Source organism: Antedon bifida, chromosome 3 (genome assembly GCF_963402885.1).
Source record: "Antedon bifida chromosome 3, ecAntBifi1.1, whole genome shotgun sequence".
Taxonomy (NCBI): Eukaryota; Metazoa; Echinodermata; class Crinoidea; order Comatulida; family Antedonidae; genus Antedon; species Antedon bifida.
The window spans coordinates 20,923,519-20,943,186 of record NC_136228.1 but is presented as its reverse complement, the minus strand read 5'-3'; the positions used below and the strand labels follow the sequence as shown (position 1 = coordinate 20,943,186).

At 32.6% G+C, this 19,668-nt stretch overlaps 2 non-coding genes across 2 annotated transcripts; both read right to left on the bottom strand.

Annotated features, from left to right (window-relative positions):
* Positions 1–16,517: 16,517 nt before the first annotated feature.
* On the bottom strand, positions 16,518–16,589 carry Trnad-auc (transfer RNA aspartic acid (anticodon AUC)). The gene has a single exon. It is a non-coding gene; the product is annotated as a tRNA-Asp (tRNA).
* A 292-nt stretch (positions 16,590–16,881) lies between these two features.
* Trnad-auc (transfer RNA aspartic acid (anticodon AUC)) lies at positions 16,882–16,953 on the bottom strand. Its single transcript has one exon. It is a non-coding gene; the product is annotated as a tRNA-Asp (tRNA).
* Between the last annotated feature and the right edge of the window lie 2,715 nt (positions 16,954–19,668).

Below are 19,668 nucleotides of genomic sequence, written 5' to 3'. Positions count from 1 at the left end.
TTAAGTTGAATGGTAGGATTCTTTTGATTAATTTTTTAATTCACAAGGCTCAACGAAATGAAATGTGTTTTATTGTGATGTGTTTCTTCTTACTTGGATGATGGGATTCTTTTATAATCGAACTAGTCTCTTAATTGGTTGCATCATTAATTTCAATATAAAATATAAAACTAAATTCATGTGCATATTGCTTTAGAACTTCAATTAAAAAAAGATAATGCTGGTACCCCTTTGAAACTATCTATATGGATTTTAAATTCTTATGAGTTGCGTATACTTGATTGATTTGTTTTATGCTTTAACCAGATATAAATAAAATTCATGCCTGTACCTGAACTTTAATTTAGATGACTCATCTATGTGGATATAATTAAAGGTTTCTTGTCTTATTGTTAGTTGTCTGATGGTATGTCACGATACTCGCGTCTATGAGTAATTATGTACCTATACAGGAATATATATATATATATGAATATGCCATTTCACATCTTGTTCTCCTTCCTTCCTACACATGTAAACTGAAATAATTTTGGTTTCCTTTAGAGATAAAATTAAAAAGCCATCTTTTACTTAACACTTTAATATTTCATCATTTGATGGAACTGCAACAAGTGCCTGTCATGCTGTTGATTACCAACTAATAGAACATGTGCTGTAAAAATGTTTTCAAAACCAAATAAAACTTTAATTGCCCAGCTATTAATCTGATTTGCGTGAGTCAGTGGGGAAACCAAATAAGAGAACGAAGACATTTAATAAACTGGGTATGAACATGATTTTCTTGAGTTAAAGATCATTGCTGTAATTTTTCACTGTAGTATTGAAAAGTAATAAACTTTCAAACAAACAGCACAGAATAGTATATTTTCCTCAGTGTCCAGGTTAAGCTTAATCATGTTAATAAATGCCTTTACTTTTGCATCAGTACACATCTATCCATCTACTTGTAGAAATACAAACTTCAAAGCCAGCTACATTTAATACTTTGGCACTGCCTGTTCGTCTTCGCAGATTCACACATTCCTTTAAAAGACGTCACTGTTACAATACCACAGACCAACATCTTTTTTTGTCCTCTGTTTCTGCATCTTATCTTTTTGGAAATTTCAAGAACAGATGTAATATGTTTCCATACCACAACTTGAAAGTTTATGTCCGAATCAAGTTTTTGTTGTTTTTTGCTGCTTATGAAGTTTCCATATCATATGATCTTCTTGTAAATTGTATACTTGAAACAGAGACAGCTTAAACCTGAATGTTGATCTTGTTTATTGGCTGTGAAGAAAGGACCCAGAATATATTACCTGTAGCAATAGCGATAGTGTAGCAATGACTATAAGGAAACTTCAACAAAGAAGATGAGCATACTTTGAATGAATAACAAGGAGGTTACCATGCACAAAATGTCATTGCAGAATTGAACCATTTTATAAAGTATCGAACTATCTTTGGTGAAATAAGCAAAAAATACCGATCTTCAATGGCACATAATAAGCACACAATATTGTGTTCATTTAGCAGAAGACGATTATGGTTGACTCATGTTTATATTGCAATAGATTTTGTAAATGTACATTTTACCAGGAAACTTTTTTGTTCTTGCACTACAGGCAAGAATGTAATCACTACATTAAAAGATGCAAGAAATACAGGTTGTGGTTGACTTGTTGAAAAAGCTTTTTATAAAATAATTTAAAAATAACAACATTTATTTATCAGAGGAAGTAATATGAAAGCTAAGTGGAAACAGACAACCAAGACTGTGGTATTGTACCAAAGACAAGAACTTTGTAACTGGATAGTGTCAAAGTATGAATGTATCCACGGACACAAACCAAAAGAAACGAAGGTGAAACAACCTAAATGGGGAGATTCTTATTTGTGACTATATATTTGACTTAATATTTGATGTACTGTACAATTAAAGTTTATGTTCATTTTATGCTTTATTGTCTCAATTGTCTCAAAACATTTTTGTAAAATGTATTTTTTAAATTCCAGATAAGAATGTACACAGCAGTGACCTTTAACTTCAAACAATCATGTTACCACCTGATTTCATAACTAATACTATCTCATATTTGGCTAAATTAGTTAAAAATTAAATGTGTCTAACCAGAAAAAAGTGGCATTTGTTATATTTTAAAGATCCAACTTGGTTTCGGCCTAACTGAAATTTTCCTTGCCCAGTTTTATGTTCTGAACACTGTTTAGATATGTGAAATATTTGATTTTGTGACAATTTTGTGAAATATTTGATTCTGTGACATTTCTTTCTGAAGTAGAATTGTAAATATCATGTGCATTCAGGTTTTCTAGGCTATGTGTATGGTCCTTGTCCGATTCTTCTCTGTATCTTTTTTATGTAGCTTCAGGTTCTTTCGTTTCAGATATAAATGTAAAGTTTGTTGAAAGTGAATCCTTCAAATGAATAGTATACCTGTTGACCATCTTGGGGAACTCCACTGATTACATTTCGCCATGTTACGCTTTGCCATTCACAATTACTCTCTGCTTTCGATTGCTAATGCATGCTAATAGATGACCTTCAATTCCATAAGAATTCAATTTGAACAACAACTTTGTATGTGGAACCTTGTCAAATGCCTTCTGGAAATCAAAATAGGTACAGTCAAAGGATAGACTATGAGCAATCATCTACGGGTAGTTTAGTTTTGAAGGGGCAGGTTAAAGGTAATATATTTTTTGTTTTCTTTATTTCATATTTCCTCTTTTGGATATGTTGTTTTTTATCTAATGCTAAAAACAAATCTTCGTCACTTTCAGTCAGAATAGAAAATGTGGGTTGGTCCATGTCGATTTCAAATTCAACAGTTTTTTTACTGCTTTTGAATCGTCAACTGCCTCTTTAAGCCCTCAATTTCCACAGCTTGAGCTTTTTTTCTCAAGGTGTCTTCAATTACTCTGCCAATTCTTTTGGCAGTATTTCCCAACTTTTTATCGCCGACTTTCGATTGGAAGCAATCAAAATAAAAGCTGTTATTGATGCAGCATCTATTAGTTCCTCATTCATTTTGTCCAATCTGTTGAAAGTGAATTGAAATTATAAAGTGAACAGAGAACTAAACTTATATTGTTTTATTTAGTTTATTCGTTAATAACAATGCACAATGAAATAGTATATTTTACATGTAAAGCCTTCTAGGCTGTTTTTTATACTGATTTCAAATTTGCTTAAACGTTCATTTTATATTATTTGAAGGTTGATTTTTAAATCTGAAAATATTATTCAATGTTTTTCTCACATTTTGGTATTCATAGTTCTGTCTTTTGTACACATTTCCTGTGATAGGCCAATCAACCAATTACACATTTGTATTCTTAACTTTTATTCATCAAACATGCTACATATACAATTTCTGCTTATGTGATATCAATGACAATATTATTATATGTTGGGAAACCTTACCTCATATGCATTCGCCATTCTCCAATTAGTTATCCCGTTTAAATTTGACATACTTCCAATGAGGATGATGCAAACTAGTGATCTTATCGTCATTTTCCAGAAAATGTAATAAAATGATATCCTCATTCAGACACACATCAAGAGCTAACAGTAGGTGTATATCTAATCCATTTGCTATACTGATTGATAGTGAATGATACTCAGAAAACATGACATATTAATGTTGGGAAAAATAGTTTAAAGTATTTAACTTTGTGTAGTTCTAACTTTTCTGTTCACATACTTTACCTGTACTTAATTAGTCTGCTTCCACCAATTGGGTTCATTTGCATATGTCCTTTCGTTCAGTGTAGGCTGAGGTGGAAGAACCTTGGTAAGCTATTCTTTGTTAGGCGTCATCTCCCCCAAATTTCAGACGGATTGAACAGCAGCTGGTCGTGATATCTATTGTATTGTGACATCCTTCTGGAGGCAGTTAAAATGTGTAGAAAAGTGTAACCAACAGAAATAACATAGCGTGGCAGCCATATTTTCGGAGGACAAGTTACTTTAAAAATTTTAATTTTTACTCTAAAATGTTCTTAAAAACATTAGCCTGAGTTATTTAAAAAAAATTTTTTAAAATGGCTTTGATCTTCTATAGCTTTTTGCTTTTCCATTAGCTAATATATTTGTGCAAATTGAAATGAATGACAATGCAAACAAATAATGATTAAAATGGAAATTATTAAGATACCATAAGCTAAGTATTTAAATAATTAGCGTCTTTAAATTATTTAAATATATGCAGTAATATTAACATATTTAATAAACCATTTACAAAAAAAATGTGTATTATCTATTTAAGCCAATTGTTGACAACATTCTGAATTCCTTTTAACAGTTCTCGAACTCTTTGGCATTTTCTGTTTACAGCCTCTTTCTGTTTACAGCCTCTTTCAATGCTTGGTAATTGTCTGAGGTGGCACCAGGAAATTCCTTTTCGACTTGTTAAATAGTGCTAGCGAATGATCTGGGTCCAACGCTGGCCTTACCATAATTTTGCGATTCTCTATTTTTTTTTTTGGGTTCCAACTGCGGCTTTGTATCTGTCTTCAGTCAAGGGCACCAGCCCCCAACCCCTCAACCTTGCTTTTTCATTAGTAGTTTCACCTAACAATGAATTTGTTGATGGAGCTGCTGCTTGCTGCACACTTTCTTGGTTGTATCTGGCTAGTCAGGCAATATCATTCACCATGATCCGTTTTATAATGTACTTTACAATCTTTCACATCATAAAACACTACCGGGAGGTAATGGATTTGGTAACATCTCTAACAGCAATACTCAATCAAAATACAAAATGAGCCTTGCATTATAATATGAACATATTTTTAAATTAATTTATTAACATATTTATAACAAAATTAAAAACAATAGTAAACTAAATTTAATTTTATTAACATTTATAGTTAATATACATATACATAGAGTTGTCAATTTTTAATGAATAGGGTTTTTTTAATACCGGAATGTGCAATTTATTTAACAAAATAATAATAATAAATTTATTCTAAGGGAATATAGTAGATGAACTTATTTTCACTTGAAATCATTATATTTTAACTAAATCAAATCTCATTTTACATTTATTAATTTCTATCAATGGCCAACAATACAATACAAATAACTATAAAATTGAAAAACAATACAATACATCAGTTTAAAAACAAATAGTTATTGTCTGTTATAATTAAAGCGGTGCGATCAGCACTTGCCATTTACCTCTTCTCTGATAGCTTTTTGTTGAGTTGAAGTTGTGCCAGGGTGTTCTTTTTCAACTTGCTGGAAAATTGCAGTCATGCGGTCAAGTGACACTGATAGCGCTTTTCGTACTACGGTATTTCCATTGTTTCGGAATGACTTAAAGCAAGAATGGCCACATCTGTGTCAGGACTTTTGATAATTATACTTGAGTGTGAATAACTGGCATGTTCAGCATGTAGAATTAATCTAGTATCTGCTTCCTCATTGTCACAAAACAGATCCAGCACATTAACAGCATTGCAAACACCATCTGTCCAAGTCAATTTATGGCAATGACTTCCATGAGTAACATAGACTGGAAATGATATAGTGATACCTGATGATTTTGACCAAGTTTCAAAAATAATTTGCCAAGAATTTCTTGTGTTGCTTTGGGGTTTTCTGTTCTTGTCCATAGATTTTGATGACCTCTGATCCCTTTCCAGCTCGTTTTCACGTTCAAGATTATTAATGCTGACAATTGGATATTTGTCACAAATAAAATCCACCCGCGAACATTTGTAAGATGAGGCAATAAACTTTAGTTGCTTCAAAATGTAGCCAATTCTTCAAGTGTATTCGGTATGTTGCGTTTACTAATAATACTAAGTAGTGCCATTGCATCAATCATGAGTGCACTATTTGGATCAGGTTTTGATGTGTAAATTGAGTCGTCACCTTTGCCTTACAAAATCTTTACAGTGAACTTTTTTCGGACCGTTGGCCAATGGAAAGGGAATATCACCCAGACAGAATGACATAACCTCCTTCATGTTAATGCCACAAGTTTGCCCAACAACAAGCAGTCGGGAGTACAGCTCTTTATTCCCTTTCAATTTTCAATTTCTTTTATTAACTGTTGCAAACAATGAGGTCGTTCCAGTACTGCAGATCCTGCTTTTTAGAATTCATCTGCTTCTTTCGATTTTGAGAATTACAAAGCGGTCCTACACTGGCTATTGAAAACCTGTATCCGAGTCATTTGAAGGCAAAACAAAGTCTCTACTGATATTTTAGTCATATTATGTATGAAAACATTGAGAAATGCTGTTTTTTGGAGCATTTCCGTATAATCATCATCTCTTTCATACACATCACTGCCGGCCACACACCACATATCCACCGATGAGATGTGCGCCCTCTACATTCACTTTTATTAAAGCATGCAAACATCTTTGATTAAAGTAATGAACAAAAACGACAGTACAGTAGTTACAAATAACGGTGTAATTTTAATTTATATAACTATCGTATCACTATGTAACAATACATAATATGTATTTGACCATGGAGGAAATGTATATGTATATACATGGTTGAACTCGATCTGTATTCAGGATATATTGTTGTATATAGCACTTTTGCTTAAACAACATAATTGTTTTACTTGAGCGTTAGGTCATCAACTTTGTTTGATAGCTGTTTTAGTTGGCCTATCAACTTCAGAATTTTCAGAATGCAAATCAGAGAGTGTAGAAATTTGTAAAGAATGTCCTTATGATTGGTGTAAAGGAAGGCCAAAGGGGAGTAAATATCATGAGCATCAGCAGACAAAGGAGAAGAAACAGAATAATCAAAAAAAGAAGAATGATGATCGGATTTGTTGTCTTAATTTTCATCACGAAGCATCTGTAATATATTACGTCTCTCAGCTTTTTTTTGCAGCTCAATTTGTTCTGCAAAAAAGTGAATCAAATACAATTTTATAAAACTGGTCACTGCAGACTACCTTAAACAAACTAAATAATTATTGTAGAAGCTATGTATGTAGTAGTAAGTTAGTGTAAAAGTCTAGTAACAGACACTTATGTTTTTTTAATGTTGCTGTTCATACTGTGTAAATAAAAAAAAAACAGTTAAGATTGTTTAGTAATTTAAAATGACTAGCACCAGTCTAAATAGGGTAGTATTGATTCCATTATTTCAGTGTTTTCTGGGTGTTGATTCCCTTGAATGCATTAGTAAGCGCAGCGTTCATGTCACCTACGTCGGCCTTAGCTTCAGGCTTTTCAGGCAAGCTTCTGGTCGCAATATTGCATAGGAAATTATAATTATTAATATCTTATAATTATAAAAAAATAAATATATCAATAAACTACAGAACAACTTCAGGTATAGTTTTTGAGGTATATATAATATACATTTGAGGTAATTTTACACAATACATACTCTTCCGTTTGTTCCAACAATGGCCTCTCAACCTTCTAATTGTAGTCTTTTCACAACTAACTGGTCATTGAATTTGATTATCGCCGGATGTATGTGGGGTTCTTATAAGCTGTCTTGGAGTACTTCAACAGCATTGATCACATCTCGATTTCTTTTCAATTTGATGGCATGTGCAACACAATTATGGTGATTTACTGACTTGTATTTTATGGATTGATGACACGGTCTACATACAACTTCGACATCCTCAAGTGCCTTCTTTGATGTTTCAGGCGAATTGGTTGTGGAATACTTGTTTGTTACAAGTAAGGCAGTTGAAATGTGATTTGCGAATTGTTGGAAAAACCAAGTTTATACAATTTGTACAATAAATATGCGTACATGGTGTCATTAGGTTATCAAAGCTTAGAATAGATTTACAAAACAGCTGTTCATTATCATAGTTGCTTAATTTAAAGGTTGAATGTGATATTTTATTAAAAGTGATGGTCGATATTTAATTTGTCATTTCATTTCATTTTTCTGTCGATTTAGATATTTTTTGGAATCTGCCAATAGATTTTTTCCATTTTTAAAAATCTCTTAGACTGTTCGGTTCACCTCCCCATTTACTGCATTTACACTCTTCACCTTGGAATGCAGCGTAACTCTGGATGAAAATTTGCAGTTCAAAATGTTATTTTTTCGGTTTCGATGAACGTCGGTGCTGTCCATCGTTATTACCGGTAATTACAGCTAGGCCTAGTAGTAACTACCGAGTTGTTTGTCGTCGTTTGTCAGTTAAACAACATTTGTAATAAAATACTGATATTGGATAAAACAGGACGAATTCTTCCACAACAAATACACCAAAGAGCTCGAAGGTGAAATTCCAGGAATAATCAGATTTATAAAGCATACAACAACAAATCCCCAACAAATATCCTTCTGGCATTTCAGCATTTTCAAAGGCTACGCCAAAACCACTCTCCCTGAAAATTCTGGAATCATGAGTTGAACCGAGCCAACGCAATACACAATCGGTGAATCGCATGTTTGCGTCACAGACGATTTGGATTTTCAGGCTAAGAAAGCCTTTTCTGTTCACATATACAAATTTGTCGACTGTTGGTCCTTGTATTCGGACATGGGTACCATCAACCGCTCCAATGACATTAGGGAAACCAGCTATTTCATGGAATTTAAAAGAAACATGAAAAAACATGTTGTCGCTTCATGAATTCCTACAAAGGAATACAAAATATAATCTTGAATTAACCTTACCTATTACTAGTAAATTACTAATTGGCGTGTTGACTCTGCTCACTCACCATTACCGCCGTGCAGCTGGTGAATGTTTTTAAATTGGGTAAGGTGCGATAGTCTAGAGGTCTAAATAATTTTAATTTATTTTACTTAATTAGTTATCACTAAAAACTAAACAATATTATTATTGTAGTTGTGCTAATTAATAATAAATAAATAACTCCATGCAAGTTTCCAAATTTTTAATCTTTTGTTACATGGTAGAATCCGATGCAACAACTTAAAATTAAACTTGGCGATTTTTTTGTAAAATTCCAAACTTTATTAGTCCATTTCTTTTTTGTGGAAGTGTAGGGATTATTTCCCGTGCAGTTAGTGATTCTTTGTTTAAAGTGATAAGTTTATTTTCCCATAAATTTTATTTTATAATTTCATAGTAGTTTGTTGGATTTATACCAACATTAATATTCAACATCTAATTTTACCTTGCCCTTGCCGTTAACGTTGTTTTGAGCCATGATTTTTAGAAAACAGTTTTCAACGCAAAATTTGTTGGCGAAGTTGCCCATCTGTGGACCTCTGCTATTTCACTTTTATTCATGATGGTGTCATTCCCTGAATTATTTAATTTGGCTATTGGTTGTCGATATGATTGTTGAGGTGGGGTCTCATCAGGTTGATTGAAGGGGACTTGCGGTGATTGCGATTACGATGGGGGACTTGCGGTGGTTGCGGATTACGATGGGGACTTGCTGTTGTTGCGGTGGATGTTCAGGAGGAGCTTGTAGCCTTCGAAGTTGCAATACTTCGTTTTTGATTAAAATAGACTAGTCATACCTTTGTTTTGGCCGACAACGAAACTGTATTGTTCACTGTATCGACCAAACAGTTTTAACTGTGATATATTTTCCCCTTTCTACCGCCAGTATTTTTTTTTATCATATCTCCCGTAAGGGCCACACTGTCATTAATATAGCAATCGACAATTTTATTGTGATTTTTCAAAATCACATATCCTTTTATGAACTTTCTGGCAGTTGGACCCTTTCCAACTGTTCGAGATTCAAACGGATCTACGATATGAAATTCTCACCTTCTGCTGAATTGGGCCATTTTGTTATGGTATTTTAGCAATACAATGAATGTATATGATCGGTACATGAATCCATTCCTCCGGGTGGGAGTTCTACATTCATCACCACCACAGTTATGGTAACTTTATTGCACAAACCTATTTCCTTAGATCTTAGATCCTCCTTCTAGTCTAATGCTCCTTCTTTTAAATGAACTAGTCTCCAACAAATTTCCAACCTACATAAATAAAAGAAAACATAAGCATGCCCAAAGACAAAAATATGTAATATGAAAACAGAATTTAAAAAACAAAAAATTAATATCAAGGTACCGCTTTTTATAGCTTCAGTTAAAGACATAAATAAAAACAAATATATTAAAAATTGATCAAAATAAAGTAAAAACAAATCAAATAATTTAATAATAAATTAATTAATTAATAAAGAAACAACACATAAATAAAGTAAAATAAACATATAAATGAAAGAAATAATTGAAACAAATGAAATAATAGTCTGTTGAAAACAGGTACAATGTAAATGACCTAATTCTCAACAAAAAAATTACCTCTATTACATCTCCAGAGTCCCTGAAACGTCTCTTTACAGGAGAGCATTTTGCTTCAGCTACACCCACCGAGTCTGGTTTGATGTAAGCCTTTACGATTTCCATATTCACCGCGAAGTCACTTATCTTTAGATAATAAAATCTCGTGATTTACAACGTCAAAGGCTTTGGATAAATCCAAGAATGTACTGAGCAAAAATTCTCCTTTTTCAAGAGATGTATATATGTTACTCAGTAGGTCAAGTATTGCTAGACTAGATTTAATGTTTTTTCCTAAACCCATACTGGCAATTATTTAATATATTATTATTAATAAAATAGTTATAAAGTCTTGAATGCATAAGCTTTTCAATAATTTTGGAAAAAACATATAAAATGGATATAGGCCTGTACTTATTTATACATTCAGGGTCTCCTTTTTTAAATACTGGAATGACTTTTGCTATTTTTAATTGAAGCGGTATGTGTCCAGAAATAAATAATGAGTTAATAGCATAGGTAATATAATTTATAATATAAGGAGATATTTGTTTAAGTACTGATGGGGTAAGATTATCGTGACCCCTTAGATGAATCAAGGCTATTTATTATTTCTAGAACTTCAGATTCACAGGTAGGTAAAAGGAAAAATGAGTTTAAGGTTGGAGTTGGTAAAAACGATAATGGATCAACATTACAATCAGACATATGGTTACTAATAGTGCAACCAATTTGAGAAAAATATACATTAAAGTGTTCACAAATGGCCTTGTTATTGTATATGTCTTTTGATTTAATACATTTTTTACAGAGCTTATGTTTATAAGTACTACATTTGTAAATTTATTTAGTCATCCAAGGCTGTTTGTATTTAGATTTTGTTTGACCCTTTATGCTGCGTAAGTGTTTGTTTGTGTATAGAAAAAAAGTTGTTAATGAATACATCAAATGCAATTTTGCAGTCACAGTCATAGATGCTAGACCAATCATGATTGGATAATTCTAAACAAAAAGAATCAACATCATTGATGATATACGAAATTTTTCTTTAACAGCAGATTCGCTTTCGATTTTAGTATTAACAATTTGGAAAATGGGCAGGTGATCAGATATGTCGGTTATTATTATACCAGAACATATTTCACTAAAGCTTTGATTTGTGTAAAAATGGTCAATTAAGCTTGCAGAGTTACTAGTTATTCGAGTTGGTTTTGTTATTGTTGGGAAAAAGAGTTTGAGAGTATTTTTATTAGGCTATGATTTGTAAGTTTCAAGAGATCGAGAATAAAATCACCCATTGGATTACAATTTCTTTTTATGTTTAATGTTATTTGCTCAGTAGCTTGTTCAAGGTCAGATATATGGCTTTCAGTATGGTTGAGGCATTCAACAAGCGCATTTGGCTAAAAATATCGTTAATTTGTTTACTTTGAAGAGCCTCAGCAATACCCATTGTAATCATGGTAGCCAGTTCCACGCTTTGCAATATTTCAACCTTTGTCCTGGTTGTTTGTTTGCTTGCACCTGTAGCGGTGCATTCTTTACTTGCAGACATGGTAAGGCTGCGATTAAAAGGCTTCAAAGAGAAATATAAAAGCAAATACTAACAAAGCAATGTTTAACTAGCTAGACTACTAGGGGAAAACTTTCACAATTGCGTGCTTTCCGTATTTAAAAGCCTAGTGGAATATTGAATACTTTGCTATCAACATTTAATTTGACTATTTTTAAACGCGGCTAAAATGTGTCTGAAATAGAAATGTTACCTTTGTTGAAGTCGTGAATCTCAGGTACTCGCCTCCTTTAGTGATGTTGGTGCAGACCACCTTATCACCAACTGACAACGAAAATAGCTTTTCGTGCATTTCGGGACTTGCTTCATTTACATAACATGGTAATATTATTTCCTTAGCAAAGCAAGTCCTGTACCTTCCTTTTCAATACCTTCAATCACTTTCCCAACTATATACGTTTCTTCTGATCCTCTCCTTTTTCTTTCTCTGAAAGGTTCCACGATAAAAAGTTTGCAAGTACATCCCATTTTGATGACCCACTGCACTAAACTCGACATATGAAGTCAAAGACTATCTTTGATGAAGTGAAGTACAGTTTCCGCAACATTCAACACAATTTATTCGTTAGTTTAATAACCAATCACATCTTTAATAAAGTGCGCATGATAAAATTTAATTCAATCAACGATGAAAATTACTACTTGGCCTACTGTAAAGTAAATGATGATGTTAATAAAAATGATGTTAATAAGGTTATTATGTTGCTAAAAATTGACTGAATATTTTGATATGATAAACATGTTTACCGCTAGCGCTAGCGCGCGTTAAAGACAACAAAACATATTATTGTAGAAGCTATGTATGTAAAAGTCTAGTAACAGACACTTAGGTTTTTTTTAATGTTGCTGTATATACTAAAAAACAGTTAAGATTGTTTAGTAATTTGAAATGTCATTTCGGTAGTCTTTAACTAGACATTCATCGACTTTAAATAGTGATGCTTTAAAGAAAAACTGAAACGAAAAATTAATATAATCTCAATTCCAATAACAGGATTATTAGATCAAAAAGTATAAAACCAATTATTAAAATAGACTAGTCATACCTTTGTTTTGGCCGACAATGAAACTCTATCGTTCACTATATCGACCAAACAGTTTTTAACTGTGATATATATATTCCCCTTTCTACCGCCAGTATTTTTTTTATCATGTCTCCCGTAAGGGCCACACTGTCATTAATATAACAATCAACAATTTTATTGTGTTTTTTAAAAATCACATATCATTTTATAAACTGTCGGGTGGTTGGACCCTTTCCAACTGTTCAAGATTCAAACGGATCTACGATATACAAATTCTCATCTTCTGCTGGATTGTTACAATATTTTAGCAATACAATGAATGTTTACCAGTAAATGTGAGGATTTCGCCCTCTACATTCACTGAATTAAAGCATGCAAACATCTTTGATTAAAGTAATGATCGACAACGATAGTACAGTAGTTACAAATAGCAGTGTAATTCTAATTTATATCGTTTCATATGAAACATATACAATACATAATATGTATTTGACCATGGAGAAAATATATATAAATATGTATATACATGGTTGAACTCGATTATACTCGATCTGTATTGATGATACATTGTTGCATATTGTGTATCAGCAGACAAATGAGATTTCTTTTCAATTTGTTGGCATGTGCAACACGGTCTACATACAACTTCGACATCCTCAAGTGCCTTCTTTGATGTTTCAGGTGGAGGTACGAGTTGATCTTTTTGGCATCTGCCAATAGATTTTTCCATTTTTAAAAATCTCTGCCTGTCGGTTCACCTCCCAATTTACTGCATTTACACTCTTCAGCCTTAGAATGCAGCGTAACTCTGGATGAAAATTTGCAGTTCAAAATGTTATTTTTTCGGTTTCGATGAACGTCGGCCTACGTTCGCTGTCCATCATTATTACGGGTAATTACAGCTAGGCCTAGTAATAACTACCGAGTCGTTTGTCAGTCAAACGACATTGGTCACGGATATTTACAGGATTAATTTCAGATGATAAAATACTTAGGTTAATATTGGATAAAACAAAGACGAATTCTTCCACAACAAATACACCAAAGAGCTCGAAGGTGAAATTCCTCTTCCATCGTTCGCTACGCCGAAGAAAGCGATTATATCTTTGTTCTTCAGGAGTAATCAGATTTATGGTGTTAAAAAAAATGGCCATAAAGCATACCCAGAATCCCCCAACAAATATCCTTCTGGCATTTCAGCATTTTCAAAGGCTACGCCAAGACCACTCTCCCTGAAAATTCTGGAATCATGCGTTGAACCGAGCCAACGCAATACACAATTGGTGAATCGCATGTTTGTGTCACAGACAATTTAGATATTTAAAACCTGAAACTGTTCCGGCATACTTGAAGACCTCTGTCAAAAAAACAAACATCTTGTCCTTTCCCTATTACTCTGTTTCAGCCGCTTTGCCTTGGAAGTATTCTCAGACATATTGATGTGTACCTGAATTGCAGCCATTACTATAAGGTCCTTTTCAGCTAAAAAAAAAAGTTGAAAAATATTTTAATTGCATTCATATCCTTTTAAGTTTTAGATATAGGCCCTATATAGCCATAGGCAAACTTACACTATGCAAGATACGTGGCCCAAATTGGAATTATCAAAGATTAATTTTTATTCTCTAGCTAGGACGGCCTAGTTTTTAAGTGTTCGTATTAACTTGATGATAGTGTCGTCAGCCAATTGTGCCAACTTTACAACATTATTTTTGGAAGAATAAAACCATTGCACAAAGGATTTTTTCTTATATTTATGACCATGATTTCTACAACCAATATGAACAATATTGGTAAGTATTAATACTTACCAAAAAGATCGCCGGAAATGTTATGCATTGACCCATTTGCATAGATTCTGTGCTGTGCACACTTGCAGGACCGGTGGCACTGCATTATTTTGATTAGTTAAGTTTAAATTAATTGCGAGTATATCGCCAAGCCTCTATTATTTGCCGGTTGAATCAAAATTTTCAGTATAATTTGTTGTCGTCATAGATACATAATTCACTATTCATATGTGCACATGGCAGCACAGACATCACAGCACAAATGTTTTACCACACTGTTTGGTTCACATTCAAAAAGCTCATTAGCATTTTCCTTCTACATTCATGACCTGAAATGTATTCTTTCATTAATTCAGAAGTTCTACGTGTACTGCGGCTGTATTTGAGTAGAATTGCAAAACTCTGTTTAGATGAATCACATGTGGCGTCATATGCTTCAACACCTAAAGCCGTCATGAACATTTCGTACAGATCTCTACAGTGACTCCTCCTCCTACAAAACACTATTGTTCTGGATGATTCTATTATTCTAAATAAAGCATCAGCATCACGACCCTTGCATTGTCTCAATTACTGTGTTTATTACCCAAATCCACTAACACTGGGATTTTCATGTGTAGATCATTATTAATAGTTGCTATTGTAATATATAATGTTGACCGACAGTCAAATTCCAAACCACACATTTTGATGAACCTTGTGTTTTTCTACAGAAAATATACTTCTTCAGAACCTTCAGCTTCATCAGAGCCTTCCATCCAATCCACATATATTTAAATTATTAAAACCGGTATTTCATAAAATTGTTTAGCACTTTTCACATTTTCCAGCAAACCTGTTTATAACTACCTTGTTCCAAGTTGTAACCAGGTTATAAACAGGTTTGCTGTGAAAAGTGCTAAACAATTTAATAAAACTGGCTAAAAGTTGTATCCAATTTTATTTTCTTTCCTTTATTGCCTACCAAGAATAACGAGAACAAATAAAAAAAAGGCTGAACACACGATTTCAATTTGAATATACTTTTTTTTTTTTTTTCATTATAAGCCTACTCTTTTTCCTTTTTTAGAATTAATGGTGTATCTACCACCTACAGCAAATCCTCATCACTCTCACTTGGCTTTAAAAAGGTTGCCTCGGAGAGACCCACACTAATATCACATTTAGCCTCTTCCTGTCAGAAATTTTGACTTGGAAACAGTCGAAATACAGCGATGCCGTTACAGATGCAGCTTCAATTTGTTTTAGCAGATCCTCGTTCATTTTGATCAATCTATTGAAAGCGAATTGAACAGTGAACTAACACAAATATAAGACACACAATCAAATACATTTCGTAGGCCTACCATAATTACTAAGATTAAACCTAACATCCAATTAAACACTAAATTTACCTTAAACTTGTGTACACAAACTCCGTAGAACTTCAAAGATGGAAGATTTTATACTATTCTCAAAACATTCGTAAATGCTTCTTTTATACTATATTCAGTGAAACCATTCACCAATGAAAAGTCGACATCTGATATTTTATTGTTCTAGACCATGAATTGATACAAAGCAACAGGTGATTCCGCTTATTTTGACTACTTTAATATTTATTCAGTATTTAGAATATACATGTGCATTAAAAGATAATCGCGTATTTGAACCCGGTAGTTTAAAATGATTATGCTGACAATATTTTAAAGAACAATCCTCAGCAGTATTTAAACAAGATGCAATCGATAACATCAAAAAAGATATATTTGGAGGAAAATCGTATTACGAGAATTTCTATATAATATAAAGGATTTATATTAATTAGCACTATATATATATATATATATATATAATTTGAAACGATAAAGATGAGGAAATCTGTGAGAATGAGAAAAAGTCGCCCCAACCGAGACTCGAACTCGGACCGCCTGCTTGATATGCAGATGTCCTAACCATTAGACCACTGGGGCTTTCATGGTATTGTTCGAACTCGATTGGATAGCGACTCTTTAACATTCTCGGCGTGGTACGGCGGAACAGCACTAGTCCTCAGTTGTACGCACGCGCACCAGAGATCAAATTGATACGCCCTCATCTTACAGTATTTTTATTCACGAGGCGGGATCTCCGAAGAGATACTTTTATATATATAAACAAATCAGGCAAAGAACATTAATTCTAAACCGCCCGGTGATATACTGAAATTTAATTAATTAATTTGAAACGATAAAGATGAGGAAATCTGTGAGAATGAGAAAAAGTCGCCCCAACCGAGACTCGAACTCGGACCGCCTGCTTGATATGCAGATGTCCTAACCATTAGACCACTGGGGCTTTCATGGTATTGTTCGAACTCGATTGGATAGCGACTCTTTAACATTCTCGGCGTGGTACGGCGGAACAGCACTAGTCCTCAGTTGTACGCACGCGCACCAGAGATCAAATTGATACGCCCTCATCTTACAGTATTTTTATTCACGAGGCGGGATCTCCGAAGAGATACTTTTATATATATAAACAAATCAGGCAAAGAACATTAATTCTAAACCGCCCGGTGATATACTGAAATTTAATTAATTAATTTGAAACGATAAAGATGAGGAAATCTGTGAGAATGAGAAAAAGTCGCCCCAACCGAGACTCGAACTCGGACCGCCTGCTTGATATGCAGATGTCCTAACCATTAACAATCTGTTATTTTCAGAAAATACAAAAAGCAAAAAAAAACAAAAAAAACAACCAGCTTCAACATTATTATCCCACCGAAAATGAATCAATTTCATTTTCTTCTTTTATAATTTGTGTATGAAACTGTACAAATTCGTTACCATGTCCATATGTCCACTAAAATAAAAAAAGAGGGGAATTGTATAATAAATATTATGAAAATATATTTAAAGAAAACAAAACAAAACATTAGTATGTATGTTAACGAATACGAAATATGTATTTTTTTAAAAAATAAGAAATGTTCAAAAAATATGTTATATGTGTATATAATATATATGTGGGAGAACAGTAGTTTTCTACTGAACAGGCTCCCCAGTATAAAGAATAAAGAAAGAAGAAATAGTTAAAATAAAAGAGAAAACAATTCAAACAGAAAATATGTGTATGATGATGATACAAAAAAAAAAGAAGATTTTTAAAAGATTATTTAAAAAATGTAATGTAAGTGAAAATATGTTTATGCTATAAAATATATGTAAATGCAAAAACAAAATGTTAACGAATACAAAATATGTATGTTACTGGATAACTAGAAAAAAAAGCATGTAATAGGAGAAGAATACAAGCATAGTAATAATACAGAAAGTTTTTAAAAATAAAACAATACAAGAACAAGATTTTTAAGATTATTAAAAAAATTTAATATAAGTCAAAGTATGTTTATGCTATAAAATATAGGTAAATGGAATAACATTAGTAGAAATGTATACACGTTAATGGATAATAATGGATGTATTTTTTATATATATATATGTATTTATGGAAATAAAAGTGGGATGAACATTCACATGCAGTAATGTGATAACGTTAAAGTATACGTACTCATCTTCATCTACACCGATGATGGTCACTTTTACTTTACATTCTTCTTCTACGAACTAAAATAAACATACTTCCTGGTTATTTCAATAATTAAAGAAATAGGTAAACAGGTCTTCATTTGCATTGAACAAATTGTGACCACCGTTTAAATAACATATTTTCTGACTAAACATTCATTGTAATGACAATGAAAATCATAAAAAAACAACACAAAAACCTTACCTCCACCGTGGTTAAATCAGTTGATTGTACACTTTTCACATTGTTGAACATGTTAACCTCAACGTTTTTAACTATAATTTGCTTTCCAACACTTTCTTCATCAACTTGTGATGCACATTCATTCCATAGTTTGGTGACATTTTGATTTGGCATTATTCTTTCGTCTATTTTGTTGGTTGGTCTCAGAACATGTTTCTTCATTTTTCGTTAATTCCTGGACGTCAGTGACACAGTCATGTTCTAGAATCATATACCTATTAAAATGGCTAGGAATACCTATTTCTCCCAACATGTTGCCAGCAAAATTACCATTCCCACACATTGAACATATCCAAATTACTCTGGAATCACATATTTTGTCTTCAAAACCATGTCTTACACATGTTACATGAACATTTTTCATGCAGCAGTCACATGTTACATAATTGTCGTCTGCTTTCACTTCAACACTACATAGATCACATTTATCAAATTCTGAAGAGGGCGCTGTACCATAAGATAATATGTTTAGGATATCATCCACTATTCCTTTAAATTCAGTTGTATCCTTGATAAATTCACAATTAACATTACCCTGTATCATCATTTTCCTTTTGCATACTGCTTACGTCTTTGACATTTTCAGAACCAGATACAATTAACTACTATTATGAATTGCTTTTCCATCACGTAAAATGTGTATAATAAATAAATCTACAAATGTATTCCAATTAATGAACTCCCAAAGTTTAATTGCAAGTTTTTATTTCAAGTTTCCAAGATTTGATTTCAAAATTTAAGGTTTTTCTAGTTTTAAAACAACACAAACTTCTCCTCACAGTTCATGTTGTCAAATCTAAAAAAGAAACAATAATTGCACGTTTTTACTTCAAGTTCTAATTACAAGTTTTTATTTCAAGTTTTGATTTGAAGTTTTGATTTGAAGTTTTCAAGCAAAACCAACTTCTCCTTACAGATCCTTTTGTCAAATCTAAAAAAAGAAACAATAATTGCACGTTATTATTTAAAGTTTTAATTTCAACTTTTGATTCACAAGTTTTGATTTCAAGTTTTGATTCACAAGTTTTGATTTCAAGTTTTGATTCACAAGTTTTCAAGTTTTGATTCACAAGTTTTAAAACACCAACTTCTCCACACAGATCCTGTTGTCAAATCTAAAAAAAAAAAAAAGAAACACAAATTTCAAAACATCATTAACATTTCCTGTGTAGTCTCATTTAATTAACACTAATGGAAGAAGGAATGGAAATAGAGACAGAAGAGAGTCCCATGCAT